This window comes from Silene latifolia, chromosome 1 (genome assembly GCF_048544455.1).
Source record: "Silene latifolia isolate original U9 population chromosome 1, ASM4854445v1, whole genome shotgun sequence".
In the NCBI taxonomy this organism is placed as follows: Eukaryota; Viridiplantae; Streptophyta; class Magnoliopsida; order Caryophyllales; family Caryophyllaceae; genus Silene; species Silene latifolia.
In genome coordinates, this window is record NC_133526.1 from 44,870,517 (window position 1) to 44,893,380 (window position 22,864).

Consider the following 22,864-nt stretch of genomic DNA (forward strand, 5'->3'; position numbering starts at 1 on the left):
TCATTTCCAACAACCTCATTGTCTTCCACCACTTCCCTAGATGCACCCGGAAACAAGGCTTCTCTATCCGCCCAACTAGGCAAAGGACAAGATGGATCAAGGAGTCCTTGCCTAGCTAGATGTAGGAGGGGAGGATATTGAGCCAAATATGCATTCTTCCGATCTTCATAAGCTTGCTTGTGCATGGCTTGCATAAGAAGAGTGACATAATCTTTTCCAATTTCAACTCCTTGCGGTTTGAAAACTTCATAATCATAGGGGTAAGGTGGTATAACAATGGAAGAGGAGGGGGTTTCATGATCACCCTTTTGTTGTTGAATGATGTACTCGGCTTCCTTGGATAGGGGAAGTAAATAGTTGGTCCGGTGGACACTAAGACGGCAAATCTTTGCGGGTAAAGTGAATGATCGAGCCTCACTAGTAAGCCACCCATACTTGGTATGAAGGGGATTGTGAGCAACCCACTTAAACTTGTTAATCAAGGTGGACATTTCAATAAGATGGCCACCATCCTTAGCCGTGTACTTGCTATCCTTATTGAAATTAGGATCAAAGTGCTTGGCTAGGACCGTGACAAGGCCGCCATTAACAATTACGGTTTGACCCTTCTTCCCACTATCTACATGGAGCCATCTATCAACCAATAGCCTCAAAGAATTGTAAGGCTTGGTGTGAATTCTTCCAATATTCAAAGTTGATTCAAGGAGAATAAAATCGAGTCCCGTGAAATGATTTGTGTCTTTCCTAGCAATTATGGTATTTCCCACAACTTTGTGCCATATTCTTATGCCCGGATGATGGACCAAAAGAGCACGACAAGCTTTAAAATCTTCAAATTTCTTCCCGGAGATTGCCTCCCAAAGAGGCTCAGGATCATACTTCCCATATTGCTTATAAAATTTATGTTCATCGCTAAGACCCAAAATTTCACCCAATTCCGGAAAGGTAATGCGTCTACTAGTGTTAGCTAGACGAAACTCAATATTTTCCCTATTCTCAACTTTTGTCACTTTTAAAGAACTTAAGAATTCCAAGACAAGGGAGGGGTATGTTACTTCCTTCATTTCAAACAATTTCTTTAAACCCATGGCATTGAAAAAGACTCTTGTTTGTTCAAGAACACCCAACTTCTCTAAAGCATCTTGGCATATGAATTTGGTGGATTGAATTTGTTTCATAGCAAACTTGACAAATGTATTTCTATGGGAATCGGAAATGAATGTTACCTCCGGATAATTCAAGAGTTGATTAATTACCGGAGTAGAGGGTGATGCTTCCATAGGAATTTGTTGAGGTTGTTGCACTTCCAAGCTTGGTGTTGATACCACCATTGCCAAAGCTTTCTTCATTTGTAGAGCTTTTTGCCTTTGAGAGAGAGTTGTAGCCTTTGGTGCCTTTGTTGCCTTTGCTTTTGCTTTTGTTGCTCCCTTTGTTCTTGCCATTTGATGAGCTAACCAAGAAAAAGATCAAAAATCTTCAATTTGTAGAATGCCCAAATCGATTTTGAAGGTGAAAGGCTTTGGCTTTATGAGAACAAAAATCGACTCAAAGGTGAAGATTTTGTTCTTGGTTTTGATTGATAATGAAGATGGAGTGATTGATTTGTTATTTGAAAGATGGTTTGATTTGATTTTGGTGAGTTTTGTTGAGGGTTTTTGTTTTTGAGATGGAGAGGATGAGGGTTTTGATGTTGTGGGTAGTGTTTATGAGTGAATGAATGAATGAATGAAGGTGGGGTGGGTATTTAAAGAACTCGACATTTTTAGGACGCAGGGGCAATCCGTGCGGATTAGGCGCAATCCGCTCGGATTCTTCAGCTTCAAATTTTCAAAAATCCCGCCTAGAGACGGGCGGATTAAGGGAATCCGCTCGGATTCTTCCGAGATGAGACGGGCGGATTTCGTGCGGGACGGACGGATTCTTGTCCGAGAGATTTTTCTTTGTTTTTCTTCACCGCAAGACGGGCGGATTGTTCAAGAGACGGACGGATTACGTGAGACGGCGTCTTTCCGAGAATCCGCTCGGATTCTTCAACAGTCAAGAATTTTTGCAATTTCAGCTCAGCCCAAGACGGGCGTCTTCTCAGCAGGACGCTCGGATCCTCTGCAGACGGGCGGATTCTCAGGAATCCGCTCGGGTTGGTCCTTGTGTACACGGATTCAGTTCCATCCGTGCACCAACGCATTCCCTTATCATTCTTTCTTTCAAATCTTGTGTTCTTCATTGTGGGGGCACTACTAAGGCATGAATAGCCTAGGCAATTGCCATCCCCACACTAAGGTAAAGCACTACACATCAATTAAAATCATTAGTCCCTCCCTCACTTCTCTCTTTTCATGACAATTATTTTGATCAAAGTAAAAATAAAATCCGAAAATGACAAAAATGCAATACAAAAATTTAATGTAAGTTAGGGAGTTAGAACTATTTACAAGTGGTGGTTTAGGGAGGACTCCACCAAACTCTCATTCTTGATGAGATGTCAAGGGGGCATGTTCAAGGTGTTGTTGATGTTGCTCAACACCTTGAAGAAGTAGTCAAAAGCTTGTTCATTGTTATGGTAGAGGTCCTCAATAGACCGTGGTTCTTGTTGTTGATCATGATCGATGGCATGCCCAATGTAGGGATTAAAGATCCCTTCAAATTCGTCGTCCCAAAGACCACAAACTTCATTGAGTTGATCATTGAAAATCTCTTGCTTAGATGGAGACAACTCTCCCAATTTCTTTTCTTGGCCAATGAGGCCATCATCTTCTTCCTTGGTTGATTTTGATGAGCTTTGCAAGCTCTTCTTGTCACAATTCACTTGCTCTTTGAATGGAGCATCTTCAACTTTCTTCCTCCATTGGAGTTCCAATTTCTTCTTCTCATCTTTCCGGCTATAATGATCAATCATGAAACATGGCTCATGCAAACGAGGAGCTCTCATGGTTTTGTCAAGATTAAAAGTTATGCTTTCATCTCCCACTTCTAGAGTGAGCTCTCCATGTTTCACATCAATCACCGCACCCACGGTGTGTAGGAAAGGTCTTCCTAAGATGATTGGAATGTTGGAATCTTCCTCCATATCAACAATGACAAAGTCCACCGGGATGAAAAACTTCCCAATTCGCACGGGGACATCTTCCCATATCCCTAGCGGTGTCTTCGTCGATCTATCGGCCATTTGAAGAGTGATATTGGTGCATTTAAGCTCTCCCATTCCCAACCTTTTACTTACCGAGTACGGCATGACACTCACACTAGCCCCTAGATCACATAAGGCTTTGTTGATCGTTGTGTCGCCAATGGTACACGGTATTGAGAAGCTTCCCGGATCCTTTAATTTTGGAGGTGAACTCCCTTGAAGTATTGCACTACTCACCTTGGTGAAGGCGATAGTCTCAAGTTTCCGGATTGACTTCTTCTTTGTGAGGATATCTTTCATGTACTTTGCATAGGCCGGAACGTGATTGATTAATTCCGTGAAAGGAATTGAGACTTCTAAGTTCTTCACAATTTCCATGAACTTTCTAAGTTGATCATCAAATTTAGGCTTGGCTTGACGACTTGGAAAAGGAAGTCTAATCACAATGGGCTCCTTTTCTTTGGCTTTGTCTTCATTTTTCTTTGAGCTTTCTTCTTTTGATGATTCCCCTTCTTTGGGACCTTGCACCACAACTTCATTCTCACTAGCTCTCACAACTTCATCCTCAACTTGCTCCTTCGGTGCTTCATACCTTGTACCACTTCTCAAGTGAATGGCACTAACCGTTTCATGTCTAGGGGGGTTGCTTTGTGGTGGTAATTGCCCCTTTTGTCTTTGTGAGCTCGAAGATGCTAGTTGGGTCAATTGTGTTTCCAACATCTTGGTGTGAGCTAGAATGTTGTTGATGGTGGTGTCTTTTGCTTGGCTATCTTTTTGCATTTGGGTGAAAAATTCTTGTTGATTCTTTTGCATTTGGAGGACCGCTTTTTGGACATCAAAACCTTGGTCATTGTGGTGATTGTATGGGTTTTGATTTTGGTAACCTTGGTTTTGATTGAAAAAGGGTCTTTGATTTTGATTTCTCATGGGTGGTGGAGTGTATGTTGTTTGAGGGTTTTGGACATTTTGGCTTTTGTATGAGAGATTTGGATGGAACTTGGTGTTTTCATTGTAAAAATTTGAATAAGGGGTACCACTTTTGTAAGCTTGGAAAGCATTGACTTGCTCGGTTGTTCCCCTACATTCGCTTGAGTCATGACCCAAGGTTCCACAATTCTCACATATCCCGCTTGGGATTGATGAGGATGCCGTCATGGCATTGACATGATGCTTTGTTGATTTTGAGTTTTCCTCAAGTCTAGCCATAGCTTGTTCAAACTTCAAGTTGATTGTGTCAATGTGAGCACTAAGTTGAGCACCCAATTGAGTAACGGTGTCCACTTCATACTTTCCTCCTCTAGTAGCCTTGCGAGGCCTACTATATTGCGAATTATGGACCGCCATTTCCTCAATCTTGTTCCATGTTTGATTGTCATCAACTTCGGTGAACATTCCATTTGATCCCATATTGAGAATGTTCCTTGAATCTTCATATAAACCATTCCAAAATTGTTGCACTAAAAACCATTCGCTAAGTCCATGGTGAGGACATGAGCAACAAATACCTTTGAACCGCTCCCAAGCTTCATACAAAGACTCTTCATCCCTTTGCTTAAAACCCGTAATTTGAGCTCTTAGCATATTGGTCTTTTCCGGTGGGTAGAATTTTTTGTAGAAAGCTAGAGCTAGCTTCTTCCAAGAATCTATTCCAAGGGTGGCCTTATCAAGGCCCTTCAACCATTGCTTTGCGGTGCCGATTAACGAAAAAGGAAATAAGACCCATCTTATTTGGTCTTGAGTCACGCCCGTTTGAGAGATAGCTTCACAATAATCGCAAAATGTTTCCATATGAGAATGAGGGTCCTCACTAGGCATTCCCCCGAATTGGTTCCTCTCAACTAGTTGAATGAAGGCGGACTTGGCAATAAAGTTTCCGGTAAGATGTTGTGGGGTAGGAGTACCATTTGGTAAATCCTCCTCGGTGGGTATAGAGTGTGACGAGAATTTAGGCATTGTAGGTGGATTTTGTGTGGTATTGTTTAATGGGTTCTCTTCTCCTTCTATTGCGAAAGGATTGACAAACTCACTAGTGGGTTGAACAACTTCACCAACACCTCCCAAATTCCTCCTAACAAGTCTCCTATTATTCGTCAAGGTTCTTTCGATTTCACGGTCAAAAGGTAACAAATCTCTTTGTAACCTTCTAGACATGCAAAATATCAAACAACTAGAAAACAATTAGAACAAACCTTGAGGAGTTTTACTTCCCCAAGGTGAAGAAAGACACAACTAAAAACAATAAAAGAAATCTTAAATCAATTAAACACCGTCCCCGGCAACGGCGCCATTTTTGATCGGAGCCATTTCGTGTTCACAATTAAGCATATGTGGTCGTTGGTCAATGGTCGATACAAAACACAATTTATACTTCACAAACAACTCTACAATTATTAAAGAGGCAAGTAAAGGTCGGATCCCAAGGGACGGGTATTGAAATGAAGATTCTATTGTAACTAGTGGTGTCTAGGGGTGTCACAAATTGGGTTGATGTAGAAGGTTACTAAACTAAAATAGCAATGAAAATAAACTAACAAGATAAATAAAATAAGGGTGTAAACAATTGATTAAAAGCACTAGGGTGTCATGGGTTCATAGGGGAATCATGGGATATGATCATACAAATATGTTCTCAAATTATAAGCAAGCAATTATTGTTGTGATGGATTGAGTTGGGTTATATCTTACAATCCTAGGAAAGTTTGGGTCCCGGAGCCGAATCTCTTGGATTGTACAACACCTACAAGTCGACTTAATCTTCCCTACTTAACACATGCATGGTCTAACAAGACTCGAGTTGGGTTATGTCTTACAAGTCAAGTTGAAAGGATAGAAGATGATAGTACATGCAAGGATTCATAGGCTTAGCATTTCATCAAATATAACATGTGCATGTATTAAGATCAAAACAAGCAAGCAAATAAGATATGAAAGCATATTAATTTAAGCATGAATCATTCCCCATGTTGGTTTCCCCTAATCACCCATTAAACCCTAGCTAAGAGACTACTCACTCATTATCATATTGATCATGCTAGAAAGGTTGTCAATCATACTAACATAATGAAACATGATGAATAAATGAAATTAATTAGCAATAATTAAAAAGGGATTAAGAGATTATACCTACTAATGATTCCAATAATAAAGCAAGAATAATAGAAGTACTTGAATCCTAGATTGAGAGGTTGTCAATCTCCCAATAATAACCCAAATAATCTTCAATTACCCAAAATAAAGTAAGAACTAGAGAGAGATTAAAGAACTAAAACTTGGATTAAAACTTGATTAATATTTGATTACAATATTGAAGAGAGATTTGATTGATATTAACTACACTAATTATTGATAAGAAGAACATGCTCCTCTAATTAGACTAATGGGGTATTTATAGTGAAAATTAGGGAGGATGCATTAGGATTAACTAAGGGCTAAACTAGTAATTACACTTTTTAAGTTGAGCAAGGAGCCTCCGGGATTATCCGAGAGAAGGGCTTCTCTTATCGATGCTTGAGGAATGAAAACGTGCTGTGTTGCGATCCGTGCGGATGGGAGTCGGGACGGCCGGATCTGGGGCTGAGGATCCGAGCGGATTCTTGGGCAAGACGTTCGGATCATGGCGAGGGGGAATCCGAGCGGATTCTTTGCGGGACGCTCGGATTGGGACGGACGGACGGATTCTCTACAATCCGTTCGGATTGTAGTTCAGCAACTTTCCTTCTTCTTTTTCTTCCCTTTTCTTCATGAATTCCTTGAGGATTTCCTTGGGGACTCAAGGATCCTTTTCTCAACAATGCTCTTCTACTATGCTATGTACAAAGGCCTTCTAGTCTTGTCTCTCCTTGATGCTTGGTCATTGAATATGATCAATTTAGCCTTGTTTTGCCATGAAAATGCAAGATTCTTACTCCTTTCCTACCAAGGGATCAAAATCTCAAAGAATATGCAAAACAAAGAACTAAAGATAAGAAATGACCCAAATAGGCACTAAAAAGCATAGAAACAATGGTAATTCGGGGGCTAAATATGCGCCAATTATGGTCACATCAAGTTGTATAGAGAATCCAATGTTTAGCCTTAATGCTCCTTAATTCCCTCGGTTAGTTGCTTAGTAACACATCTTACACCAATTCTCATTGAAGACGGACACGTTTCGTCACAAGCTGAAGACAGGCTAAATGTAGCCATTTTAACGACAAAATGTGACCATGTTAATGATAAATTATTATAGCTTAGGAAATTGTTCTGGTAAATTTTTAAGTAAAATGGTTACATTTTCGTCATAAATGGGTCACATTTTACCCCGTCTTCAGCTTGTGACGAAATGTACCCGTCACAAGCAAGACGCTTTGCACATCTTAAGAGCATCAAAAGTGCATCTCTAAACTTGTTACTTGGACTTGTGATACGTGCAATTTATATTGTCTTTTTAGCCTCTTATTGCACGAATTTCTATGTTATTTTTATACTTTTGTATTGCAAAATGCCCCGAATAGGCTACTTTGGTTTGTTTTGTCTCATTTGCAGGAACGGACCTCAAAGTGGTGAAATCGTGCCTTATTCGTTCCTCCTAGCATGCATTTAAGGAGTTGGAAGATTTAGAGCGGAAATGCTTTGCCTCGGGAAGCGTGAAGGAAGTCCTTAGAAGCTGACCAAGCATGTTCAAGCTGATTTCAGCGGAAAACAATTCGATCGAGTGCTTTCTTGGTTGATCGAGTAGTTTGGACGGTTCAAAATGTTCGATCGAGACCCTGCTAAGCTCGATCGAAGAGGGCTGAATTAGAAGCTCTCGATCGAAGGTTGTATCTGTTCGATCGAGAGGATATGCTGAAGAATTACTCGATTGAAAGGTCTCAAATGCCTCGATCGAGTACTTTGCTTGTTTACACGGGTTACTAATCCGTGATTATTTTAGTTTATTTAAAAAAAACACTTCCCTATATAAGGAAGACGTCATTAGGTTAAAAGATATTCTACACTACACATAATTACTCTATTCCTCTTAATTACTGTTGTTCCCTTTCTCTTTGCTACGCTAAATCGTTCTTATTGATGGATTCGCTTCTTTGTAATCTTTCTCTACTCCTTTTACTCAATCCAATTTCCTTTGCTCCTAATTATTTGTTCTCTAATTTCTGTTTAATCATTGTCATTAATTTATGCAATTTCATTCCTTTAATCTCTCTATTATGTCTTTCTCTAGTTTATTCAATGTTATTATTGTTTATGTCATTAATAGTATGAGTAGCTAAATTCCCTTATGTTAGGATTAGGGAGATATGGTAGTGAGTTGACGATGTTGTGAATAGGTTAGATGATTAATTGTGAGAATTGTTTTATGACAAAATAACTGTAATCGTTTAGTTGAGTGCACGCTTCTAAACTCGTTAAATTGGTTAAATTCAATCCTAGATCAGAAGATTGGAATGAACAGACCTATTATGAACAGTATACTACCCTAATGAGGATGGAAGTTAAGTTACTTGTATTCTAGGGTGGATAGCGGACCGGAAGGACCTTTCCCTTACCATTCTCACATTAGATCGTCTAAACTATTTACGACTGAGTTGATTAATTGCCATGGTGAACTGAATTCCTAGCATACTTCTCTCTATCTGATCATATTTTTAATCCTCTTTGCTTTTATTGCTCTTTTGCCTTTTTTTCTCTTGCCTTAATCACTCTTAGTTAGAAATCATTTAAAAACCCCCAATTGTCACCAGACAGACCTAGATTAGCAGATACATATAATTGCCTCCCTGTGGAGATCGACCCTACTTCCGCTAACTTCTGTTAGTAGTCTTAGGTAGTTGTTTTTGATACTAAAATGACGGTATCAAATTTTGGCGCCGTTGCCGGGGAGGCAATTAGCCTATTTATCTGTCTTACTTTCGTTTGTCTCAGTCTCAGGGAATTTTTAAATTCCTTGAGACAGTTCTTATTTATTTTCTCTAGTGTTGTTTATGCGCAGGTCTAACAGGTCAGAGTTAGTGCCAGCAGATTCTGAACCGAAGCAGACCTTTCGCTATAGACAAAGACTGCTGAGAAAGAATCAAAAGGAAGTCTTGAGTACTTTTGAGCCTGATTTGGAACACTTTTTATTTGCAGAAGATCAGTCTTTTGAAGAAGACATTTCTATTTCTGCTGCTAGTTCTGTGAAGATGCCTAATATCGCGAGTCACTCTGAGCCTACCGCCACTTCTATCCCTAAAGGTTTCAATCTTGCGACAGAAGATGGCAATACTTTTGAAATTTGACCATCTTACATCAACTTGGTTGAAAGAAATTTATTTCGTGGAGTAGCTGGAGAGGATCCGCGAAAACATATGGAGGTTTTCACAGACTACTGTTCTACCATTCCCGCTACTAAGGGAGTGACTCATGACAAGATTAAGGAGGTCCTATTTCCTTTTTCTTTGACCGATGGAGCCCGAGAATGGCACACTGATCTTGATAGAACCGCGGCTGGGATCACCAACTGGGAGACCCTTGCCCTGGCCTTCTATAAAAGGTACTTTCCTCCACAACGAACTAATCAGCTGAGAGGAAAGATTACAAGCTTCAAGCAAACGCTGGATGAGAACTTTTATAAAGCATGGAGCTGGTTTAAGAAATTGGTGCGGTCTCTTCCTCACTACGTTTTCGATCAGTGGTTCTTATGCAACCAGTTTTATAATGGGTTGTATGACAATCACCGAGCTATTTTGGATGCTTCATCAAATGGACAATTCCAAAAGAATATTGATGATGACAAGGGATGGGGAATTATAGAGGAGATGGCTACCCATTGTGCTGAATATGGGAACCCAAGAGGAGGAATTAGAACAGTTTCTTTTGTTGATAGGGCAGTTGTAGCTCAGCTCGAAGTCATGAATGCCAGGTTTGACAAGTTGGAGTTGCAGAATGCGGGAGATCAATAGACGGTTCACTTGTTAACTAGACAAGAATCTGTCTCATGTGAGAGATGTGGAGGAGAAGATGGTCACACAGCTGTGGACTGTCCAGGTGAGAAGGAGCAGGTTTATGCCTTTCAACAATTTAGGCAAGGGGACTACTATTACAATAATCACTGTGGAGTCCATCCTAATTTGAGATGGACTAGTCAAAATGTATTAAATCCCACCCCTCTACCGCAGCAGCAACAACAAGTCTACGTTCCACCTTATAAAGCTCAACAAGGCTTTTAAAAGCCTCCATCTTTTCCACCGCCGCATCAAGCTCTAGTGGTATAAGTGAGATGATGGAGTTGAAGTCAATGATACAAGAGTTGACTATCCAATTGCAAAAGAGTGACCAACAAAAAGATGCATCCATCAAGTCACTCGCGTCTCAAATAGCTCAACTCGCCACTAATCAAGCTTCAAGGCAGCTGGGTCATTTACCGTCCCAAGCAGATAAGAAACACCATGAGACGGTAAACTTGATTAATTTGAGAAGCGGTCTTTTCTATGAAGGACCTAAAATGTCGACTGATGAAGATAAATCAGGCCTGGAAATTACTGTTGCTGAGCGTAAACAGTCGTCAGTGGACGAAAACGTTGAATCCGAAGAAAGTCCTCGATCGACTCATTTCAAGTGGTCGATCGAGAGGAATTGTTAAGGAAATTGCTCGATCGACTCATTACAGGCTCTTAGATCGAGTACTGTTGATATTAAGGCTTTCGATCGAGTGGATGATAGTCCTCGATCGAGTGACATGGTTGATGAAAGTGTTCGATCGAGGGGAAAAAGTGGTCGATCGAGTAAAATTGCTGATGATCGTGCTGAAACCTTCACGGAAAGAAATAAAGGTTTGGAAATTCCCATTACAGTCCCTTTCCCGAGGCGATTGTAGAACAGGAAGGCTGAATAACAGTTCAGAAAATTTGCTGATATTTTGAAGAGCCTTCACAATAACGTTCCATTCGTCGAATTGCTTACCCAGGTACCCTCTTACATGAAATTTATGAAAGAAATATTAACGCGTAAGAGGCATATTAGTGATCATGAAACGGTAGCTTTGACTGAAATAGGTTCTGCCTTAATTCAGAATAAGACACCACCCAAACAGTCTGACCCGGGTAGCTTTTCTATTCCATGCCATATAGGGACCCACTTGATCGATAATGCGCTGACCATTATGTCTGGCTAAGAGACCGGGCTTGACAACGTTTCACTGTACCAATATGACTGAGCAGATGGCCGACCGTACTTTATCACGACCACTAGGTGTCTTAGAGGACATACTTATAAAGATCGGGAAATTCTTTATTCTCATTGACTTTGTGGTCTTAGACATCCCCGAGGATTCTTACACTCCTATTATATTAGGATGACCATTTTTATTTACTACTCGCGCAGTAATCGATGTCGGGGGGGAAGACCCTTACTTTTGAGGTAGGTGACGAGGAGCTTATTTTCCATCAGTCAAACATTCGTGGGGCCCCTATGCAGGTTCAACCTTGCAATGCCCTACCCTCTATAGACCCTGACACAGACTCTCCAACTGATAATATCGAATCATGTGCTGCCATATTGACACCTCCACCTCAGACTAAGAGCGATATGGAGGACCATTCTGTTGTTTCCATTGTCGCAGGTATAAACAGAGTGGATATTGTAGATTCTGCCGGTCAAGGTACAGTGAAAACCAAGCTCGATAATGGGAATGATGCCAAGGATGATGCCAGGGAAAGGACTCATGACCAGAAAAAGAATGACAAAGGGAAGAAGAAAGTTAAGGCGTACGTGGACGCGAACTATTCTTCTCCAATCAGTACAAGTTCAAGCTCATAGCGATCCAAGAGGATGGTCCGCGATACTGGAGGGACCTCCTCCAGTCAGAAGCCCTCTTCTGGGCTTTTAAAGTGCTTCGGAAGTTAAACGGGAAATGTCCCGTTGTAAAAACTTTATAATTTTGAATTTCTGTTAGACATTTTATTTGCGTTTAGACTTTTAGACAACAGCGTAGTTAGTTTTTTTTTTAGCATAAGACCGAATATAGACTACAAATTGTGATTTTGCTCATTGCGGGAAGTGTTTTGCTGTGTTTTTATGCAGGTTTGGGGAAGGTTTGATGCATTGGAATGCGTGCCAAAGGAAAAGACCTCGATCGAGCACTTTTTGTACTCGATCGAGCAGAATGCCCAGCCAAAGTCTTCGATCGAGTAAACTAGAGTACTTGATCGAAATGCCCAAAATAGAGGTTCCTCGATCGAGTTGTCTTGTACTCGATCGAGAAGAAATGAGGAGTAGAAGTCCTCGATCGAACTTGCTACTGTTTTCGATCGAGTAGAACTCAAAGAGGAATAGGAAACTTTCGATCGAACACCTTCCAAGGCCTCGATCGAACAGAATGGAGAAGAAAGATTTCGATCGAGTGGTTTCAAATCACTCGATCGAGTGACAGTGATGATTATACACACGGGAGTCTTCTTTTTCTCTATTCTTTTTTCATTCTAACTCTTTCTTTCTCCTTTGCTTTTGCGATAAACACCCACAAAATCCCCTAAAATCTCCATTTTTCTTCCCGTATTACCAAATTAATTACCCACATTTTGTTCTTTGCAATAATTTTGACATTTGCCCTCTATTACCCCCTTGAAACTTCGTGTTTTTTGTGGGATTTTGTTGCGATTAGGGTTTGCGACAATCGGGTTTTAATTCGACTATTCTGTGCTTAATTTGTTGTTTTTACTTGCAATTAATCTTGGGTAATCATCAAGTAAGTCCTCCTCACTTTTTATTGTTTAATTGTTTGTTTTTCGACCTTAATTAAGCTTTTAGGGTTTTGAATTTTTTCGAAATTAGGGAAAAATCGTGTTATTGTTGTTTTGTTCTCTGATTTTAAGACTTACTTATTTAATAGGATGGATAGTAGTACTTTGCCTTCCTCTAGTTCCACTGCTAGTCCGTCCGTTACTGGGACGGTGGTCCCTGCTGCCACCACCATCACCAGCCCTACTACTGTTACTACTACTGTCACTCCTACCGGTACACTTGTTGCTGCTGTCACTACTACTGCTGTACCACCCTTGGTGTCAACCCCTACTGTGTCGACACCCTCTATCACAACCACTTCGTCTACGCTCGTACCTCGGACAGTCTCAGCCGCGCTTCTGGACTAGCTGCCTTTGCTTTAGGTGCTGTCTCAAGTTCACGAGGACGGGGACGGGGACGGGGAGGGGTTCCTACTGCTGCTGGACGCACGGCTGCCAGATTTGTGGCCGATGACACTCTCGACTCACTTCTCGAGTATGCTCAGGTATGTTTCGTAAACTCGCTTCATCGTAAGCATTTTTAAGTTTTTAACGAACTGTGACATTACATCTACCAAATTTTTGTGTCGTTCTTCACTTGAAATGTTAGGGATTTTTGAATCAGTGGCTAAAATTTTAAACGGGACTGGGATGATTGGTTTGACCACGATGCGAGCGCTCACATATGAGCAGTTGACCCTCGAGTTTTTCAGCTCATTTACGTTCTCATCTGCTGCCTATGACATTGACCCGGAGAGTTCATGTGTCTCCTTTAGACTGTTTAACAAGACCTTTACTTGGACTTTAGCTGAGTTTGGGAAGAGGTTGGGTTTGTCTTCTCACGGCCCTCAGGATCCTCCTCGGAAGATCCTGTCTTTACTTTTAGCCTACCATTGCACAGACTCTCTACGACCAGCGGAAGGTGGCTCATGTCCATCTTCCCCTAACCCGTTACTTTCTTCGTCTCATAGGAGGGACGATCTTTGGCCGTCGAGAGCCTAACAACGTTAACAAAGTTGAGTTGTCCATTTTAGGGGGCTATTTGAACATTGATAGCGCTGGCCCCTTCGTTCTTAACATTGCATATTTGAAAGCTCAATATTTGAACATTGTCGGGCAGAAGAGGACGGGAACGATTTCCTGTTGAGGGATAGCCTCCTATATCTCCCGTACCCTCTTCACTGACTTCCCCCAAGGCTTGACACATATAGATAAGGATGTGTATATAGATATTAACGCCATGCAGGCAATGTTTTGGTTAGCTAAGGATCAGCGGACTTGGAAGATCTGTGGTTCCGAGTCCGTGACCTTACCGTTTCCCAACCTACCCCGTCTTTCACCTTTGACCACTGTGTCGGGTAGGTTGCCTCCACCTTTACCCTCCTACCACCTTACACTTGCTCCTTCTACTTTTTCCGCTTCTAATAAGCGGAAGCGACCTGAGACCGGAGAGGGGTCCACACCGACTCAGGTTGGGCAAACGTCCACGCCCACACCGACCCATTTCCCTATCCTTACTCCTTCTGTTCCACAGCCGGTTCTTCCGGTTAACTTTTTTCCTCCTCCACCTTTGAAGCGCCCGAGGTTATGCACCAAGGGCGTCGTGATGGTTTGTTGCTTGAGATGTGCGGTAGAGTGGCTCGTATGGAGCAAGATCAGGCACTTGCCTTGTTTCCTCTATACGAGTACCAGATGGACGTCCCATTCCAGACGGCTGGCCACACCCTTCTTTCTACAGGTACTCGGCAGAGGGATACCCACAGCCAAAGAGTGAGGCAGACACAGCTGAGCAGGAGGAGAGAGCTCGAGCTGACGAGAGAAGGAGACGGGAGAAAGAGCGAGACCCTGACTTCACGGTGGTTAGTGAGGAGGAGGAGGCTGACGAGTAGCTACTGGTCTACTCACTTCCCCAGTTTTCTGGCTGGTTTGGGGAAGTTCGCTTATTTTGTAAGTATTTTTACTTTATTTATTTTTCATCTCCTTTATTTATTTATTTATTCATTCATTTATTGGCTGTAATTATCCCGTTCCCCCGTATATATACTGCTGGTGTATGCTGGAGGACAACGAGGGCGTTGTCCGTTTTGGTTTGGGGAGGGTATTACATCCTTTGAGTCTGCATTTGCATTTGTTTTGCATTCACGTTTACTTTTCTACTTGCATTGTTTTTAATTTCAAAAAAATTGAAAAAAAAAAATCACAAAAAAAATAGAAAAATTCAAAAAATTTCACGTTTATTTTTGCATATAGGTCGAGTCGGAACGGTAGATTTCTATGATAATTTTGCACTGTAACTTGTCATTTCACTTAAGCCTTGCATCAGATTGGCATTTCATTAGCTTTGTCATGCACATTGTCTATGAGTTAGTGTTAAAATACAGCTGATCATATAGACTTGACCTGAAAAATTGGCGAACTACCCTAAAATTTCTAAGTTATTAGAGCCGAATAACTGGTGTCATTCATGACCAGTTCATGTAGGAATTGAGAGTAATATACTCCTTGCATAACATGTTCATCATTTTGCACTTTTATGAGATTCAATTGCTTTTTTGCTTGCATACATTCGGGTTTGTGGTCGGTGTCCCATGCAGTGCGGTGCTTGCAATTTTCCCTTTCTTTAATTTTCACCCATTTAGCTCCACTTTAGCCAAACTTAGCCTTTTGACCCATAACTACACCCAAATTAAGCCTGCCTGTCAAGCTAGTTTAGTGTATTTTTGTGGTATAATTTCCATTGATGCGAGTTGGTTCGTTTTATCTTATATGGAGTTGGTAAAAAAGAAAAGAAAGGAGGATATGTTGAAATTGAAAGAGAAAAAAAAGTTGTTAAAAATGAAAAAAAAAAAAAAAGATGTAAGGTTGTTGGTCCTTTTTATTGTAAGGGTTTTAAGTCGTCGGAGTAGATCACTAAACTAATCAATAAAAAGAAGATTGGATGTAGCTCCTTAGAGCGTTGGCCGAACCAATAATCGTTGTGTTGATCTCTCGTTGTAATACCTCTGATATTTGAGCTATTGGGTACTCTATCGAGTAGGACTTACTCTGTCGAGTAAGTCAGTGACGGATTCTTGAATACATTCTGCTTTGTAGGTACTCGATCGAGTAGGCGGTAGTCTATCGAGTACGTTAGTTACTTAATCGAGTAAGTCGTGTTTTACGGATTTTCTACCGGGTTTAATAGTAATGCGTGAAAAGGTATTTAAAGTATTTTGACAGTTCCTTTTATTTTACATTTATTTTTCTAAACCTTTTACAAAAGAAAAACAAGCGACGTTTAAATCCTCTTCTCTCTTTGCTATCAAATCAAGGCTAGGGTTGTCGAATTTTTGAGTTCGTCGTACCTTTGTGATTGTCGTCTTGTGGGTAAGTTGTCTATATTGTTTTTTATGTCATATAGTTAAAGTTGGTTAAACCTTAATTGAGTGATTTGAGGGTTTGGGAGTATTATGTGATAGATGTGGGATTATATGATTATTGATTATAGGAGGTGATTTCGTACAACAAGGTTTTTAATCTGATGCGTTGATTGTTGGTGATTCCGTCTCAGGTAGGGTATCCCTACTCAGTTGACTGCATAAATAATATAAGATGGCATGATTGTTTGATTGGCGTGATTGTTGTTATCATACATTGGATTCGGCATGTTACATTGGTTTTGTGGATTGGATGTTTGTTTATCTGTGGTTCGCGAGGTGCGCCCTCGGCTGAGTGGAGTCACTTGTGGGAGTGGATTCACGCCCTTGATTCGCCCCTTGTGGTTCCCGTCACAAGGGGGATGGAGTCATCACATATCAGAGTCTTTAGTCTTCTACTGTGATTTGTGTATTACTTTAGTTGGTTTTCAGTTTGAGACATTGTCTTTCTTATTTCAGTTTTGGTTATGATGTACGCACATTTCTTGATGGTCTCTTTTGATTACTATACCTCGGGTAACCAAGATGGTAGCATCTTCGTGTGTTAGGGTGGTCTTGGTAAGGCACCTTGGTGTATGGGGGTGTTACAAATTGGTATCAGAGCGATGATTTTGGAACCTGTAACCAATCAACCCAATAAATGTAGAGAGTCACGTTAAAATGAACCTGGGTAGGAGTTGTTTGGAGCTAATGCAAAGACTTGGGAGATATCCTAAAGTCGCGAACTTGCCCTTAAAACTTTGAACCGTTCACTATGGGAGAGTCATGGGATTGCTAATTATTTATTGTCTTTAAATTATATGTGTTGGATGAAGTATGTGGTTGAATTTGGATGGAATGATAGAAGTATGTGAAGTATTATATGGAACATTTTAAGTGATGATTGATGTTTATTGTTTGGTTGCTATTAGTAGCATGCATATGTGATATGAGGAGGATATGATGATATGTATATATATGATGATATGTGTTGAAATTATACTAAGTAAGCATCCGGTTAGTAGATGAATGATAAGTTGAATATTGTATGAGCATGATGGATGTTATTGTTTGGCTTTTATAGATAGTAACATGTGGTTAGGGATATATACGTGATTCCACATGGAGGTGATAGGTTGTTCTCTTACGATTCTAACGATAGGTCTGTGGACGCGGGCCCACGGGGGCGAAAAGCGAAGCAAGCTTTTCTTTGTTGCATTTGTGGAGTCGCCACCAATTTATTGTGGAAAATTGGAAACCGTTCGAATACCTCATGCCATGTCAAGACACAAAGTAGTGACATGAACACCAAGAACTCGTTACCCTTAGCATTCTATGTGTAGAATGACTCTCGTGGATGCCAATGAACACGGATGTTCACAGAAATTTGGAGTAAGGGGTGAGGGTACGTATTAGGAAGCTCTTTTGATCGAACACCTAATCTCGCCCGCCTCGATAGCGGCCTCTACTAATGATTAGGGAAAATCGTCTATACTTGATATGTTACCGATTTATATGCATGCAATGCAACATCCGATAGATTAATCCTAGCATGTGAGAATTAATACTAAGTCGGTTATCACGTAATTTAACATGCAATAATGTCGAGGTAGGGATTTAATGTTGATTACACATGAGAGCATACAAACAATAATAAAGAGATACAATAAAGAAATACAATAAAAAAACAACGAAGAAAATTACAATAATTACAACGGGTTAATTGATTTATGTCGAAAATACATCTAAAACGGATAATTTGGGAAAACAAAGAATGAATAAATAAACGAACAGATTATTAGTGATAATACGGCTAATAGTTAATTAATACGTAATTAATAAACTAGGTCAAGGCAAAAATGGGAGTTCAGAGACAGAATTCAACCCGGAACAGGCGCAGCAGAGCTGTGTCCCTTGGAAGAGGCGGAGCAGTCGCTGCGTTTGTTCCTGAGCTCAGTTCTGGCTGTGAAGCCGAAATTGCAAATCGTTAATGTTCGTTAGTGATTTTGATGCTTGATTATGAATAATTGACTCCGATAGAAGTGATTAACAGATTATTTACATGTGATTGAGGTCATAAAAACGATAAAACATGGATAAAAACTAATTAGGACGAATTATTTACAAGATTAATAAGGTTATTATAAATATTAATTAATCGAATTAATTGAATTAATTAGGTTAAATAAGTTATTAACGACTAATTAACGATGACAACGATAAATAACAGATGAAATATATCGAAAGTGAATTCCAGATATTCAATATTGAGGAATCAAACCTCTAAAAACCTGAATTGATTTTAATGACGAAAACCCGCAAATATGGATTATAAGGGATTTAAGTCGGGATTTTAATGATGGATTAATTATTAATGATGAATGATTAATGAATTACAGGTTAAAGTTATCATACTCAAATTGTTGTGCTAAAGAACAATGAACAATTGAAAACAAAGCGAAAAACAAAAGGACGAACAAAAGACGGAGGAAGAAGAAAGGAAGCAGGAACTGCGGCAGCCTCACGAAGAGGCGCAGCTGGTGCTGCGTCCCTTCGAAGAGGCGCAGCAGTTGCTGCGTCTTTTCTCGACGGTTGTCTTCTGATAATCTGTAAAACGGGTTTTAAAACAAGGTTTTATAAATCGGTTTTAAGCATATTTTCGACGTAAATCTTACAATTGTGATTACAAAAATAAAGAACAATAATTAAAAGAAGGATTTACACCCTTAGACTTACATGTTTGACGAAACAAGATGAACTAAGTTAATGTTTAGTGATGCTCGACTCGAATGCGACGAAAGTGCCCTCTAGGAGGAAAATGAATAAGATTGATTAAAGTTGATTGATGTGGAGTTGGTCGGTCATGCAAAACGAGGCTGGTACTCAGAAAGATCCGAGCTTACGTGGTCGAAAGTTCAAGCACATAGACGCCAAGAAGTAAGAACGTGGTCTAGAATGCAAAGGGAGAAGAGAAGGGCGGACACTCGCGTGAGAAATATGTGAGACCGAAGGTCTCTATTTATACTAATCACACGGAGGAAATTAGAGTTTTCGGTTAAACTTTGGAAGTGAATCTCGAAAAGATACGAAAAATACGCAGAAAAGGACTGAGGAAGAGGCGCAACAAGCACTGCATCTCTTGGAAGAGGCGCAACACCTGCTGCGTCTTTTCCTCAGTGGTTTCCTCCTGCGGAAGAAAGATTTCCGTGTTTCTATTATGGAATAGCGGATTAATCTTATTTCCTTAATATTTTATATGATAATCTCGGGACATATGTTACAAAAGATAAAAAGATTGGAAACTATATGGAATAGAAATATCCGGAGCGTTCCGGAACATTCTGACTCGGCATTTTAAACGGTTATTAGAAAAATAAAGACGGTTTTTTACACGGACTCCAAATGTACCCTAATTACTGCCAAAACGACCGTATCGGCGCGTAGATGGCGACTATGAGGTAGACACAAGTGTTTGAGCGACCACTTGATGATAAACTTATGAACTGTCACAAATCATTCCGTGTACCAAACATGCGGCCCAATCATCACCGGGTGGTTTGCGGGAGGTGCGGAAATGAGGTATCTACAGAGCCCCCACTTTGACTGAGGCTTGGATAAGGCGAAAGTCAAAGTATAGCATTAGGTCAATCAAAGAATACAACCTGACGACTATGGCTACGCGAGGCGGCTCAAAGGGTCTGAGCCATGGACCTGTCGTCGGGAACATTTTAGAGTCTGTCGACTATCGGGGTGGTTCGTTTAAAGTCCATTAGACTACATAAAGAGGCTCGCCAGCCATAAGAAGAGATCATACCTGAAGTCCCTTGAAAGTCCAAGGGGAAACAAAACGCGATATTGGAAGAGGCAGCAGGATGTAGTCAGGAACTGATAGGAGAAATTTGCTTGGGTCGGCTACAAACAAACTTCGGAAGAGCTTGGGGTCGATGTTGATCTCCACGTGTTGACAGGGGCAAATGTCTGTCCGTGTACTCTCGTTGGGGGAACATAATCGGGAACTGATCTCTATGTCTCGAGAGGGGCGATTGGCTGTCCGTGTACTCTCGCTGGGGGAACAGAATAGAGGTGTGTCGAAACACCTGTCAAGCAATATTCGCTCGTTGTGGCAAGCAAAGTCTTGGTAAAAAGATAAATATTATGACAGTTTGAAGTTGGCTTGGAAAAGCGGGTTCGGGCGAAGAACAAATGTCAAATGAACCAAATATACGATGTGTGGCATCAAGGAAGAGGCGCACCAAAGATGGGCCCACGAATAACGAATCTTCAAAAATTCATTTGGAGGGAAACTGAGGAAGAGGCGCAGCAAGAGTTGCGTCTATTGGAAGAGGCGCAGCACCTGCTGCGTCTTTTCTTGAGTGTGGCTTTTCTGAGTAAAAACTCGATGAAACACGGGATTGTCTTCATAATTTCCAAACATAAAACCTCAAATATTGTCTCAAATTCCAACCATTTCTTACTAAAATTTGATCAAAAGCTTGCATTTTCCATGACTAATCGAGGTATGTATATTGAGCTTGTATTAATCTTCCGTATTTGATCAAATTGGATCGACAAAATCAGGGTTTCCAACCCTAAAAAGGTCGAAAATTTGGGGCTTTTCCCCCAAATGATTTTTCCTTGTAAAATTGACCTTGCAAATGGATAATTGGTAGTATAAGGATCATAACCATGTATTTATTTTGGGTTTTCGTTGAGTTTTGAGCATTTTGAGTGAAATTGAGACGGTCTCACAAATAAACCGTATATTGCTTCGAAAATAGCCTTAGGATTGCCCATTAGCAATCCAATTTGGTATTCAGAATCCTTGTATGATGGGTAAACTTCCTACCATTTTGGAATTTTGATTTGTGACAGCTTTTTCAAGACACTTTCCTAGGGCATAATCGTCGTTATAACGAAATGCTGTCGAAATTTCGACTCAAACCCATGACTAGGCTTCAACTTAGGCTTCACTTGACCTAAATTACCACATGAGCGGACGGGTTGGTGATAAAATTGGCCAAAAAGAGCAATTTCGGAGCTCCGAAAATTCAAAAATCCCCTAATCAAGGCTTGTCGTCACTTGACGCGGCCTAAATTCACTTTAATTTTGCATGTGATGAGGCTTCTATGTTAGGGAGAGCTCCCATGGACATGGACACAGCTCTTGACCCTTCTCGTACACTTGAGGAGGCGTTAGAGCAGGCTTTCACTGCCGCAGTGGCAGTTGCTGAGGACGAGGTCGTCGAGGAGGAGGTTGTTGAGGAGGAGGAGGCCCCGAGGCGGGCCAACGTCGGACGAGGTGGTCACCAGCTAAGGGGAGCATCAGAGTGGCCTGAGACTTGGGACAGCAGGCACCTCATCTGGGCTGCGGAGGGTCACCTGTCCTATAGGACGGTGAAGAGCTTGGTAACTCGAACTCATCACTCTTTCATTCATCTTCTTTCATTTCTATTTGCTTTTCCTTTTCCCTTTCATTCGAGCTAAAGATAGCTCTTGCTTTGAATCAAAATAGGAGGTCGGGAACATCAGGTCGTTCTCGGGTTACACGACGATGATGGGGGCCTACGAGAAACTGTCAGCTGAGGAGCGGGCCATCATCGAGCGAGGAGCGTTTGGTGCCTTGGTACAGGCTTGGGGAGACATCACGGGGAGGAAGATCCGGGCTAACCTTAGCCTGGTTCGAGCCTTCCTAGATCGATTTTGGGATACGACCTCTACCTTTCACATGCCTTTCGGTGAGGTTGGGGTCACGTTGGAGGATTACGACATGATTTCTGGCTTGTCGTGCGGGACTGAGGCGGTGGCGTGGCCGGAGACAGCTATGAGGATAGACTCGGCTGAGGCTAGGAGCTTGATCGGCAGGAACATAATGTCGAAGGCTGCCACGGTGCCCGGGTTGGTGCCTAGTTCCTATGTTTGAGATTACTTTGCTTTGAAGAGGTCGGCGATGGTGGTGATCGATGGGAGGGATACGGCTCCTCCTCCTCCTTGCACTGCCGAGCAGAGAGCTCATTTGTGGCTCTGGTGGTTCTTGTCTTCGATCTACCTCGGAGACAAGGGGGAGAGGCTGTCGACGAAGCTTCTTCCCTTCCTTTCTGACCTGGGTGGCCTAGGACGTTAGGACTGGGTCACTGCTGGCTTTGTGGTCCTCATTCACTATATGAGGGCCATGGTTCGTCCGGAGTTGATAGAGAAGGGGACTTCTCCTGCCACTGTTGGCCCTGGACTGTTGTTAGAGGTATGAACCTCCATTTGTTTTCATGAAAGAATATTTCTTTATCGAATCACGGAAGATCGTCATTAACTATCTTGTTTTACAGGCGTGGGTGTACTCCTACTTTCCGGGCCTCGCGCCCAAGAGGACGGAGCCAGGGGAGGGAGCTTATCCCGTCGTGAGGGATTGGGTGATGTGTCGCATGAAGAGTCAGCTTTCCTTCCACGACGCCTGTTGACGGGAGGTGAACGCTCTACAGCTAGACGGCGTGAGTATCTTCGAGCCACTTTTCTTTGTTTACTTTTCATTGCTACCTTTCGGAACCGATCATATGAATGACCTCTTGTTTTCTTTTAATAGTGGGTGCCCAGGCCTTGGGCGGACTACACCAGCG

The 22,864-nt window shown here is 41.4% G+C and overlaps 1 non-coding gene across 1 annotated transcript; it reads left to right on the plus strand.

Annotated features, from left to right (window-relative positions):
- The first annotated feature begins 4,601 nt into the window (after positions 1–4,601).
- Positions 4,602–4,708, plus strand: LOC141618179 (small nucleolar RNA R71). The gene has a single exon (XR_012531324.1). It is a non-coding gene; the product is annotated as a small nucleolar RNA R71 (small nucleolar RNA).
- The last annotated feature ends 18,156 nt before the right edge of the window (positions 4,709–22,864 follow it).